General features: G+C 46.3%; 1 protein-coding gene across 3 annotated transcripts in view; it reads right to left on the bottom strand.

Moving 5' to 3' along the window:
• Positions 1-12,294, bottom strand: part of SIPA1 (signal-induced proliferation-associated 1) — a 215,503-nt gene that overhangs the window by 196,644 nt on the left and 6,565 nt on the right. For 2 of the 3 annotated variants that reach the window (XM_068260904.1, XM_068260906.1), the window contains exon 2: positions 558-685. The gene's annotated coding sequence lies outside the window, so the exon portion shown is untranslated. Of the gene's footprint in view, positions 1-557; positions 686-2,874; positions 2,898-12,294 lie in introns of all 3 variants that reach the window. The other variant, XM_068260905.1, reaches the window with a different exon arrangement.

The raw sequence follows: 12,294 nt of genomic DNA, 5'->3' as shown, positions 1-12,294 counted from the left end.
ATAGACATACAGTGGTGTGAATAACTATTTGCCCCCTTCCTGATTTCTTATTCTTTTGCATGTTTGTCACACTTAAATGTTTCTGCTCATCAAAAACCGGTAACTATTAGTCAAAGATAACATAATTGAACACAAAATGCAGTTTTAAATGATGGTTTTTATTATTTAGTGAGAAAAATAACTCAAAACCTACATGGCCCTGTGTGAAAAAGTGATTGCCCCCCTTGTTAAAAAATAACTTAACTGTGGTTTATCACACCTGAGTTCAATTTCTGTAGTCACCCGCAGGCCAGATTACTGCCACACCTGTTTCAATCAAGAAATCACTTAAATAGGAGCTATCTGACACAGAGAAGTAGACCAAAAGCACCTCAAAAGCTAGACATCATGCCAAGATCCAAAGAAATTCAGGAACAAATGAGAACAAAAGTACTGTAATTGTACAGCCTCAATATCACTCTCACTTCAGGTGTGCTTTAGATCTATAAGATACACTGCAGCTAGTTCCTGGAGGCATTCCATACCCATGTATGGAAACCATAGGAATCCTAACTTACCTGTGAAGAGGAGGAGTCTAAAGGTGGGTACAGATCCTGGATAAATGTCTTCTGTAATTGCTTCAGGTGACAGTTTACATGCAGATGGTGGGAAGATGAGATGTTCGTCCTTTGCAGAGCAGAGTGTCCTGTTTTACAGAGAGGCAAGAGAGGAAGATGAGCAGATGTCCTACTCCAGCTTCAAATGGAAATTAAAATGGCAATATCCAAATCAGCGTATTGCTGGGCTGTCACCTGACAGGATCATGAAAAATGGTTTTGGGCAGTTCAAATCTAGTGTATGTACTTATGACTATTACTCATGACCTAGCTACATGAACTACTTGTGGCCCTGACTGTCCTCTTGCTATCTCCTTCTTCATGCTCTGTCATGTTTTTAAACTCAGAATGAACAAAAGTGAAATTGTAATTCTTACACCATGAAATGTAACTCTCCAATCATTGTGGATAACACTCCAATATCCCCATGTCCCCCAGGCTCGCTGCCTAAGGGTGCATACTGACATCCAATTTTGATTGGCCTCTTACTGGTCAATTTTACCACTTTCAAGTAGTATGAGAGCCTACCTGGACAATCTGTTCATAGTACACAATGGCCTCAATTCACTAAACTTATCTCCTGTCTTTAATAACTCTTCTAGAGTTGTTACCATGGTGATAAGGCATGTAGTATTCAGGAAACATTTTACCTCAGGCAAGCCTAAAGTTAACTCTTCTGTCTTTAAATTAACTCTCCAATCCTTAAAATAACTGCAGAGTTAAAGACAAGCTGTTAATTAGCTGCATGTGAAAATAACTACAGATGAGGTAAATTAACTACAGAGGAGGTAAATTAACTACAGAGGAGGTAAATTAACTACAGAGGAGGTAAATTAACTACAGAGGAGGTAAATTAACTACAGGAGAGGTAACTTAAGGAATGAAGAGGTAAGATAACTCTCTCACGTGTGGAGGTAAGTTTTCTCTTGCCTTATTATCACTAGCATGATCTTAGTGAATTGAGGCCAATATCTGTTGGCCCTCATACTCGCTTCTCATTATCACTGAGGCCGGATCCGCACTATAAGCACTTTTCTGAGCGCTTTGTGATCAATTAGCGCTTTCTGATTGCTTTTTAAAAATTGCCACAATCGTTTTTTACTGCGATTTTAATAAGAGTGAATGGGAGAAATTTTTGAAAAGCGCTAATCAATCACAAAGCACTCAGAAAAGCGTTTATAGAGACTGGTCTCTACTAGGAGCTGTGGCCGTTTCAGATTCGGCGGTGGCTCACTTTCTGCTCTGTAGCTCTATCACTAATCACTAATCCATGCCATGGACAGCTATAAGGATCCTGGTGCGTGCTGCATAAAACTGCAGCATGCCATCAAGATTTACTCCACAGTGCGATCTGGACGGTAGATAGGCAACGTTTCCCTGCACCTCTTGTATGTGGGGAAATGCTGCAGATTCAGGCTTAGTGGAAATAGAGCCTTAGGCCCGGTGCACACCAAAACCCGCTAGCAGATCCGCAAAATGCTAGCAGATTTTAAAACGCTTTTTCTTATTTTTCTGTAGCGTTTCAGCTAGCATTTTGCGGTTTTGGGAAGCGTTTTTGGTGTCGTAGATTTCATATATTGTTACAGTAAAGCTGTTACTGAACAGCTTCTGTAACAAAAACGCCTGCAAAACGGCTCTGAACTGCCGTTTTTCAGAGCGGTTTGCGTTTTTCCTATGTTTTACATTGGAGGCAGAAACGCCTCCGCAATCCAAAAAATGCCTCACCCCGGGAGTATGCGTTTCAGCAAAACGCCTCCCGCTCTGGTGTGAACCACCCCATTGAGATACATTGACCAAGCGTATCCGCAGCCGCAAGCGGCTGCAAAAACGCCAAAAAACCCGCTCGGTGTGCACCAGCCCTTAAAGTGGACCCAAACTAAAAATACAAGATTTTAGAAATAAAACCTATTTTCTAAATTATAATAATAAATAGCAGCCTTTTTTTCAGCTGCATGATGACAAATATAAAATATTTTACATTTATTGGAGGAACCCCTCCCTTCCTTTCATATCGGACAGAATCCGCCAAACTGGTGGAGTAGATGGTGTCCAGCAAAGGAGGAATTGCTAATGGCTGCCACCTGTATAACCCTAGTTATGCAAACAGGAGGGTGAAAAGCATGCACTGAAATGCTCATAGGCTTGAAGGAGTGTTTAGTTATCTTTGTATGTGTCAGAGTGGTGCAACTAAATATTTTGAATTAAAAAAAATGTTTGGTTTGGGTCCGCTTTAAAGCAAACCTGTAATCTTAAAAAAAAAAAAAAAAAAAAAACTTACCCCCATAGAGGAAGCCTCTAGATCTTTCAGGCAGCAAAATAAAACAAGTAAAACAACCTGGTTAGTAATATGTTTTGTACTGTACATACACATGTTTATTTCATCATGTCATATATCGCCCCAGGTACACTTCAAAAAGAACCCGAGGCAGCATAAAAAAAATAAATAAATAAAAAAAAATAAATGCTGCCTGCTCCATGCCGCCTCCCGGATGAATTTGCACCGCTCCACATCGCTTTCCATGGCCCCATTCATCCTCCACATCTCGTTCACCCTCCAATCACCGGCAGAAGAATCCCAAATGGCCATGACCCGGAAGTACTTAGCTGATTATTGGAGAAGGCGGGGGAGTGAGGCGGGGGAGCAAGTTGGTGGAGGCGGGGACAGAAGTGTGGGGATTGACCTCTGGCAGGGCAAAAGGAGGCTAGCAACAATCAGATTGCCGCTAGCTTTAAGGGGGCACAGCAGAGCCAAACACACATTAGGAAGTTAACCTTCCTGGCGGTAAGCCCGAGCTGAGCTCGGGCTATGCCGCGCAGGAGGATATCTCAGCCCCTGGTGGGGCGATTTGCCCCATTTAAAGTGCTGTACGCGCAGTTAGCACTCGCTTGATCGCACAGCTTGATCGCCGCCGCTCTGCGGCGATCGCCCGCACGCAGCGACGGAAGAGGCCCCCCCCCGCCAGAGCCCTGCGCTGCCCGGACCAATAAGTTCCAGGCAGCGCTATGGGCTGAATCGGAGGCGTCTGACGTCGGCCGACGTCCATGACGTCATTCCGATCGTCGCCATGGCGACAGGAGAAGCCAAACAGGGGAACGCGTTATATACGCGTTCCTCTGTTTGCTATTAATGCCGGCGACGATCGCACTAGAGGGACACATGCGCCCTCTAGTGGTGTTTCATGTAGCTACCACTCTGGTAGCTTTACATGAAACAAAAAAAAAAATCAATTTCTGACTATTTGGCAGAAAAAATGAACCACCAGGAGGGTTAAGTCATGTGCTATAAAACCTCCACTTTATACATAAGGCTCTCTTTTAAAGGGATACTGTAGGGGGGTCGGGGGAAAATGAGATGAACTTACCCGGGGCTTCTAATGGTCCCCCGCAGACATCCTGTGTTGGCGCAGCCACTCACCGATGCTCCGGCCCCACCTCCAGTTCACTTCTGGAATTTCTGACTTTAAAGTCAGAAAACCACTGCGCCTGCACACCTGTGTCCTCGCTCCCGCTGATGTCACCAGGAGTGTACTGCGCAGACACAGACCATACTGGGCCTGCGCTGTGCGCTCTTGATGACATCAGCGGGATCGAGGACGCGGCAACGCAGGCGCAGTGGTTTTTAGACTTTAAAGTCTGAAATTCCAGAAGTGAACCGGAGGCGGGGCCGGAGCATCCGTGAGTGGCTGCGCCAACACAGGATGTCTGCGGGGGACCGTTAGAAGCCCCGGGTAAGTTCAACTCATTTTCCCCTGACCCCCCTACAGTATCCCTTTAATAAAGAAAAGCTGAAACAAGAGCTAAATGGAGGCTGCCATATTTATTTCTTTTTAAAGGATACCACAGCCCAAAGGCTGTGGTAAAATCAAAGTTGCAATGTGGAGGGAAAGAAAGATACATACTTACCGCTTCCCTCGTTCCCTGCCGATGGGTCCCGCTCATCTGTTACAGCTCCCGGTACCGACCCGACTCTCCTGACCCTTCACCCGGACATACTGTGCTGAGCATGCGCAGTATGTCACTATACTCTTCGCTTCTGCCGTCGCATCGTGACGGCAGAAGTACGGACACTCCCCCGCCTCCTCCTCTCCCAGCGTGTGCGCTCCAATCTAAAGCTAGCGTGACATGCTAGCTGGAGTTCGCACTGGAACAATCGACGTGGAGAGAGCGGAGGGGGAATAAGTTAAAAAAAACCACACTGCCGGCTGGAGGGAGGGAGAGAGTGAGGGAGGGAGCGAGTGAGTGGGCGGGCGAGTGGGCGGGCAGGCAGCGAGTGGGCGGCGAGCAAGCAGCGGCAGTACAGCCCAAGCATTCTGTACATAGATGCAATGACATCTATGGTACAGCAAGAAAATTATCCCCACATTTATCTCTGCATATGTGCATGTATATACATGTGTGTATATACATGTATATACATGCACATATGCAGAGATAAATGTGGGGATAATTTTCTTGCTGTACCATAGATGTCATTGCATCTATGTACAGAATGCTTGGGCTGTACTGCCGCTGCCTGCTCGCCGCCCACTCGCTGCCTGCCCGCCCACTCGCCCGCCCACTCACTCGCTCCCTCCAGCCGGCAGTGTGGTTTTTTTTTAACGTATTCCCCCCTCCGCTCTCTCCACATCGATTGTCCCAGTGCGAACTCCAGCTAGCATGTCACGCTAGCTTTAGATTGGAGCGCACACGCTGGGAGAGGAGGAGGCGGGGGAGTGTCCGTACTTCTGCCGTCACGATGCGACGGCAGAAGCGAAGAGTATAGTGACATACTGCGCATGCGCAGCACAGTATGTCCGGGTGAAGGGTCAGGAGAGTCGGGTCGGTACCGGGAGCTGTAACAGATGAGCGGGACCCATCAGCAGGGAACGAGGGAAGCGGTAAGTATGTATCTTTCTTTCCCTCCACATTGCAACTTTGATTTTACCACAGCCTTTGGGCTGTGGTATCCTTTAAAGAGGAACTCCAGTGAAAATAATGTAATAAAAAAAGTGCTTAATTTTTACAATAATAATGTATAAATGATTTAGTCAGTGTTTGCTCATTGTAAAATCTTTCCTCTCCCCGATTTACATTCTGACATTTATTACATGGTGACATTTTTACTGTGGGCAGGTTATGTAGCTGCTGCTAGCTGTTTTGGCTGTTAGAGACAGCTGTAAACAGCTAATTCCTGTCTGTGAACCTTGTTACATTGTAACAAACTGCCAAAAGTACCGCGGTCCCAGAGCCTCTTGTGGGAGGGGTTTCAGCACAAAATCAGTCATACAGCGCCCCCTGATGGTCTGTTTGTAAAAAGCAATAGATTTCTCATGTAAAAGGGGGTATCAGCTACTGATTGGGATAAGGTTCAATTCTTGGTTGGAGTTTCTCTTTAATCAATACTAGATGCTTGGCAGCCCCGCTGATCTGTTTGGCTGCAGCAGAGTCAGAATCACACACCTGAAACAAGCATGCGGCTAATCATGTCATAAACATGTGATTCACATGGTTGTCCAAGAGTCCTATAAGTACTACGGTTGTGTTCAAAATTATTCAACCCCCACTGTAATTGAGTTTTTTGGCCAGTTTGACATTGATTTTGATCATTTCAGTCATCTTGTTTACAATTAAATCAAAGAAGCACTTGTAAGTCAGACAAATATAACATAAGATTTATAATGAAATAACCACAAATGTCTTTTCTGTGCTCACATCATTATCAGTTTATTCAACCCCCAAGTGACATTCATTCTTAGTACTTAGTACAACATCCTTTTCCAGTTCTAACAGCTTTTAAACATCAAGCATAGCTTGACACAAGTGTCTTGCAGTGATCTACGGGTATCTTAGCCCATTCTTCCTGGGCAAAAGCCTCCAGTTCAGTCACATTCTTATGGCCCATACTCACGAGGGACTTTTGTCGCCTCAACACGCGGCGTGCGCGTGTTGCGGCGACAGGTCGCCCGTGAGTATGGGCCGTTGCACGCGCGCGCACCCCGAACTGTCGCCCGTCGCTCTTGTCGCCATGCGATTGAAAGTTTCAATCGCATGGCAACAGTCGCCGCCGCACCTCCGGCGCAACTGTCGCTAGTCCGCGTGAGTACGCGGACTAGCGACAGCAACCTCCATAGAGGTAAATTGAGCTTCCGGCGGGGGGGAGGAGGAACGTCGGCGACAGCTTCCGTCTCGCCGCTGGTCCCTCTTCCGCGTGTGTACGCGGAGGGACCTGGAGAGAAGCTGTCGCCGGCCTGTCGCTAGCACGCTCACGTGTGCTGGCGACAGGCCACTTCTGCAGCCCGTGAGTACGGGCCATTAGGCTTGTGCGCTGCAACTGCTTTCTTTAAAGGGATACTTAAGTCTGGCCAAAAAAATGAGTTTAACTCACCTGGGGCTTCCCTCAGCCCCCAGCAGCTGATCGGTGCCCTCGCAGCTCCGCTCCGATGCTCCTGGACCCGCCAGCAACGACTTCCGGTTTCGCCGTCACCGGCCGACAGGCATGGGAACGCGAGTGATTGTTCGCGTTCCCAGCCACAATAGCACCCCCTAGGCTACTATTGCGGCAAGAAGGCTGCAATAGTAGTATAGGGGGTGCTATTGTGGCTGGGAACGCGAAGAATCACTCACGTTCACATGCCTGTCGGCCAGTGACGGCGAAACCGGAAGTCGTTGCTGGCTTGTCCAGGAGCATCGGAGTGGAGCTGCGAGGGCACCGATCAGCTGCTGGGGGCTGAGGGAAGCCCCAGGTGAGTTAAACTCATTTTTCTGGCCAGACTTAAGTATCCCTTTAAGTCCCACCAGAGGATCTCAATCGGATTTAAGTATGGTGACTGCGATGGCCACTCCAAAATGTTCCAGCCTTTAATCTGCAACCATGCTCTAGTGGACTTGGAGGTATGCTTGGGATCATTGTCCCGTTGAGAAGTCCAAGGTCTCCCAAGCCTCAGGTTTGTGACAGACTGCATCACATTTTCATCCAATATCTCCTGGTACTGAAGAGAACTCATGGTACCTTGCACACACTGAAGCTTCCCTGTACCTGCAGAAGCAAAACAGCTCCAAAGCATGATTGATCCCCCCCCCCCCCCCCCCCCCGTCATGCTTCACAGTAGGCAAGGTGTTCTTTTCTTCATAGGCCTTGTGCTTCCTCCTCCAAACATAGCGTTGATCCATGGGCCCAAACAGTTCTAATTTTGTTTCATCAGTCCACAGAACACTATCCCAAAACTTTTGTGGTTTGTCCACTTGACTTTTGGCATACTGCAGTTGACTCTTCTTATTCTTTGGAGACAGCAAGAGGGTGCGCCTGGGAGTTCCGGCATGGAGGCCTTCATTACGCAGTGTGCGCCTTATTGTCTGAGCTGAAACTTCAGTACCCACATCTGACAAATCTTTTTTTTCAGTTCCTCAGCAGGCACACAGGGAATTTTTTCCACTTTGCGCTTCAGGTAGCGCACAGCAGTCAAAGTCAGCATCTTCTTTCTGCCACGAACAGGTAGCCTTTCAACAGTGCCCTTTGCCTTGAATTTGCGAATTATGCTTCCTATGGTGTCTCTTGGTATGTTTAACATCTTTGCAATCTTCTTATAGCCATTGCCCTTCCCGTGAAGAGAAATCACCTCTTCTCTTGTCTTCCTGGACCATTCTCTTGACTTCACCATGTTTGTAAACACACCAGTAAATGTCTAGAAGGAGCTGAGTATCACAGTCATTTTAAATCTGCCTAATTGGTGCTTATTATGCTTGATTGCTGCTCGTTAACATCCACAGGTGTTTTCAATACTTAATCGAAAACACTTGAATGAACCTCTGTTCCTAAGGGCCCTTTCACACCAGAGGGATTTTTCGGCGTTTTAACGCCACGGCCGAAGTTGGCGTTTTGCTAGGTAAAAGAAAGTCCATAGACTTTCATTTTACCTTTCACATCTAACTCGGCGTTTTGGAGCATTGCGTTTCAACGCTCCCAGGAGCTTTTTCAGGGCTGTTTACAGCCGAAGTTGGCTGTTGGCGTTTCAATGATAGTCAATGGAAAACGCCAACTTCAGCCTTTTCAAAGCCTTTTCAAAGCGTTTTACAGCTATCTTGTTCACTTATTTTTATAGAAGAAAAAAAAGGACGTTTTCATATGGGCTGTAAAACTCTTTCAAAATGCTTTGAAAACACTTTGAAAACGTTATGTATTGGCGTTAAGCAAAAGGCTGACTTTCAGCCTTTTCTACCACAGCCTCTAGTGTGAAAGAGCCCTTAGAGTGGTAGTCCTTAAGGGGTTGAATAATTTTGTCAATGAAGAAATCACACAAAAACAAAACAAAAAAAAACAAAAAAAACATTTAATACTGTATTGAAAAACAATTGATGTCATTTTAGTTGCTTTTGGTTCTTTAAAAAGTGCTTGTAATATTTCATTCTGAACACAATTACAAATGTACACTAAATTCCCTAAAACCCTTTACAGCATTGGGGGTTGAATAATTTTGAACACAACTGTAAGTCTGGTACACACTTTCAATGATGATTGGCCAATCACTGAACAATTTTACCACCTCCATGTAGTATAAGGTTCAACAGACATTGCATACTAACAGCAGATTAGGTAGAGGTAAACCCTCATACTACATGGAGGTGGTAAATGTGTTCACTGATTTTTGATTATGTTACAAACAAACAAAAAAAAAGTGTTCACTGATTGGCCAATCATAATTGAAAGTGTGTACCAGGCTGTAAGGCAGATGATCAGTGGGACAGTCAGACAACTGGTGTTGTTTAAAATGAAATAAATATGGCAGCCTCCATAACCCTCTCACTTCAGGTTCCTCTTTAAGCAGTTACTAGTGCTAATAGAATATGTATTTGTGAAGGGTCAAATTGGGCCATATTGAGTAAACAATGTGCTGAATGGAGAACAGAAACTTTGTGCAATGTTCCAACTTCCCTGAATAAAAAGGTACAAAGTATCCATTTTTGTACCCTCATTTGCATTGCTGTGTGATTGGTGCACAGTGCAGTACAGTGAACTGAAAGTGAGACTTCTTCTTTCACTGTTCGCTTTGTGAACAGCCATCATGGATTGTTGCCCTCTGCAGGAGTTTTTAACCCCCTCAGGACCGGCACCTCCACCCCCCACCTCCCCTTAAGGACCAGAGCATTTTTTGCATTTGGGGAAGGGGGGCCATTTAGATAGCCAGGCATAGGTATCCCTAGTATAGATAGCTAGGCATGGGTGTCCCCAGTATAGCTAGCAGCCATTACTCACCTCCCCAGCTCCAGCGGCAAACAGCTCTATCCCCCTCCGCTCTGCCCAGCATCCCTGCTCGCACTGCTGCTAAGTTCCGGGTCCCGGCTTGATGACGTCTTCAAGCCGGGACCAGACATTAGAGGCTGAGTGAGCAGGGATGCCGGGCAGAGCGGAGGGGAGCGCGGTCAGTGATCGTAATAATCACATGATCAGGAGCCAATCACTGGCTCCTGATCAGTGAGGAGTGATGTCAGCTGTCATATGACCACTCACGTGTAATATGCATTCTCCAGCACCTTAAAGTAAAGGCCACTCACATGTGTATTATGCATTCTCCAGTACCCAAGGTAAAGGCCACTCACGTGTCTATTATGCATTCTCCAGTACCCAAGGTAAAGGCCACTCACATGTGTAGTATGCATTCTCCAGCACCTTAAAGTAAAGGCCACTCACACATGTAGTATGCATTCTCCAGTACCCAAGGTAAAGGCCACTCACACATGTAGTATGCATTCTCCAGTACCCAAGGTAAAGGCCACTCACGTGTCTATTATGCATTCTCCAGTACCCAAGGTAAAGGCCACTCACACGTGTAGTATGCATTCTCCAGTACCCAAGGTAAAGGCCACTCACACGTGTAGTATGCATTCTCCAGTACCCAAGGTAAAGGCCACTCACACGTGTAGTATGCATTCTCCAGTACCCAAGGTAAAGGCCACTCACATGTATTATGCATTCTCCAGTACCCAAGGTAAAGGCCACTCACATGCGTAGTATGCATTCTCCAGTACCCAAGGTAAAGGCCACTCACACGTGTAGTATGCATTCTCCAGTACCCAAGGTAAAGGCCACTCACATGCGTAGTATGTATTCTCCAGTACCCAAGGTAAAGGCCACTCACATGCGTAGTATGCATTCTCCAGTACCCAAGGTAAAGGCCACTCACACATGTAGTATGCATTCTCCAGTACCCAAGGTAAAGGCCACTCACGTGTCTATTATGCATTCTCCAGTACCCGAGGTAAAGGCCACTCACACGTGTAGTATGCATTCTCCAGTACCAGAAGTAAAGACCACTCACACATGTAGTATGCATTCTCCAGTACCCGAGGTAAAGGCCACTCACATGTATTATGTATTCTCCAGTACCCGAGGTAAAGGCCACTCACGTGTGTATTATGCATTCTCCAGTACCCAAGGTAAAGGCCACTCACGTGTCTATTATGCATTCTCCAGTACCCAAGGTAAAGGCCACTCACGTGTCTATTATGTATTCTCCAGTACCCAAGGTAAAGGCCACTCACACGTGTAGTATGCATTCTCCAGTACCCGAGGTAAAGGCCACTCACATGTGTAGTATGCATTCTCCAGTACCCAAGGTAAAGGCAACTCACGTGTCTATTATGCATTCTCCAGTACCCAAGGTAAAGGCCACTCACGTGTCTATTATGTATTCTCCAGTACCCAAGGTAAAGGCCACTCACACATGTAGTATGCATTCTCCAGTACCCAAGGTAAAGGCCACTCACATGCGTAGTATGCATTCTCCAGTACCCCGAGGTAAAGGCCACTCACACATGTAGTATGCATTCTCCAGTACCCCGAGGTAAAGGCCACTCACACATGTAGTATGCATTCTCCAGTACCCCGAGGTAAAGGCCACTCACACATGTAGTATGCATTCTCCAGTACCCAAGGTAAAGGCCACTCACGTGTCTATTATGCATTCTCCAGTACCCAAGGTAAAGGCCACTCACATGTATTATGCATTCTCCAGTACCAGAAGTAAAGGCCACTCACACATGTAGTATGCATTCTCCAGTACCCAAGGTAAAGGCCACTCACGTGTCTATTATGCATTTTCCAGTACCCAAGGTAACGGCCACTCACACGTGTAGTATGCATTCTCCAGTACCCAAGGTAAAGGCCACTCACATGTGTAGTATGTATTCTCCAGTACCCAAGGTAAAGGCCACTCGCATGCGTAGTATGCATTCTCCAGTACCCAAGGTAAAGGCCACTCACGTGTCTTATGTATTCTCCAGTACCCAAGGTAAAGGCCACTCACGTGTAGCATGCATTCTCCAGTACCCAAGGTAAAGGCCACTCACATGTGTAATATGTATTCTCCAGTACCCAAGGTAAAGGCCACTCACATGTGTAGTATGCATTCTCCAGTACCCAAGGTAAAGGCCACTCACGTGTAGCATGCATTCTCCAGTACCCAAGGTAAAGGCCACTCACGTGTCTATTATGTATTCTCCAGTACCCAAGGTAAAGGCCACTCACGTGTAGCATGCATTCTCCAGTACCCAAGGTAAAGGCCACTCACATGTGTAATATGTATTCTCCAGTACCCAAGGTAAAGGCCACTCACATGTGTAATATGTATTCTCTAGTACCCAAGGTAAAGGCCACTCACGTGTAGCATGCATTCTCCAGTACCCAAGGTAAAGGCCACTCACATGCGTAGTATGCATTCTCCAG

This window comes from Hyperolius riggenbachi, chromosome 11 (genome assembly GCF_040937935.1).
Source record: "Hyperolius riggenbachi isolate aHypRig1 chromosome 11, aHypRig1.pri, whole genome shotgun sequence".
NCBI classification, from domain to species: Eukaryota; Metazoa; Chordata; class Amphibia; order Anura; family Hyperoliidae; genus Hyperolius; species Hyperolius riggenbachi.
This window is presented reverse-complemented; position numbering and strand designations above follow the sequence as displayed.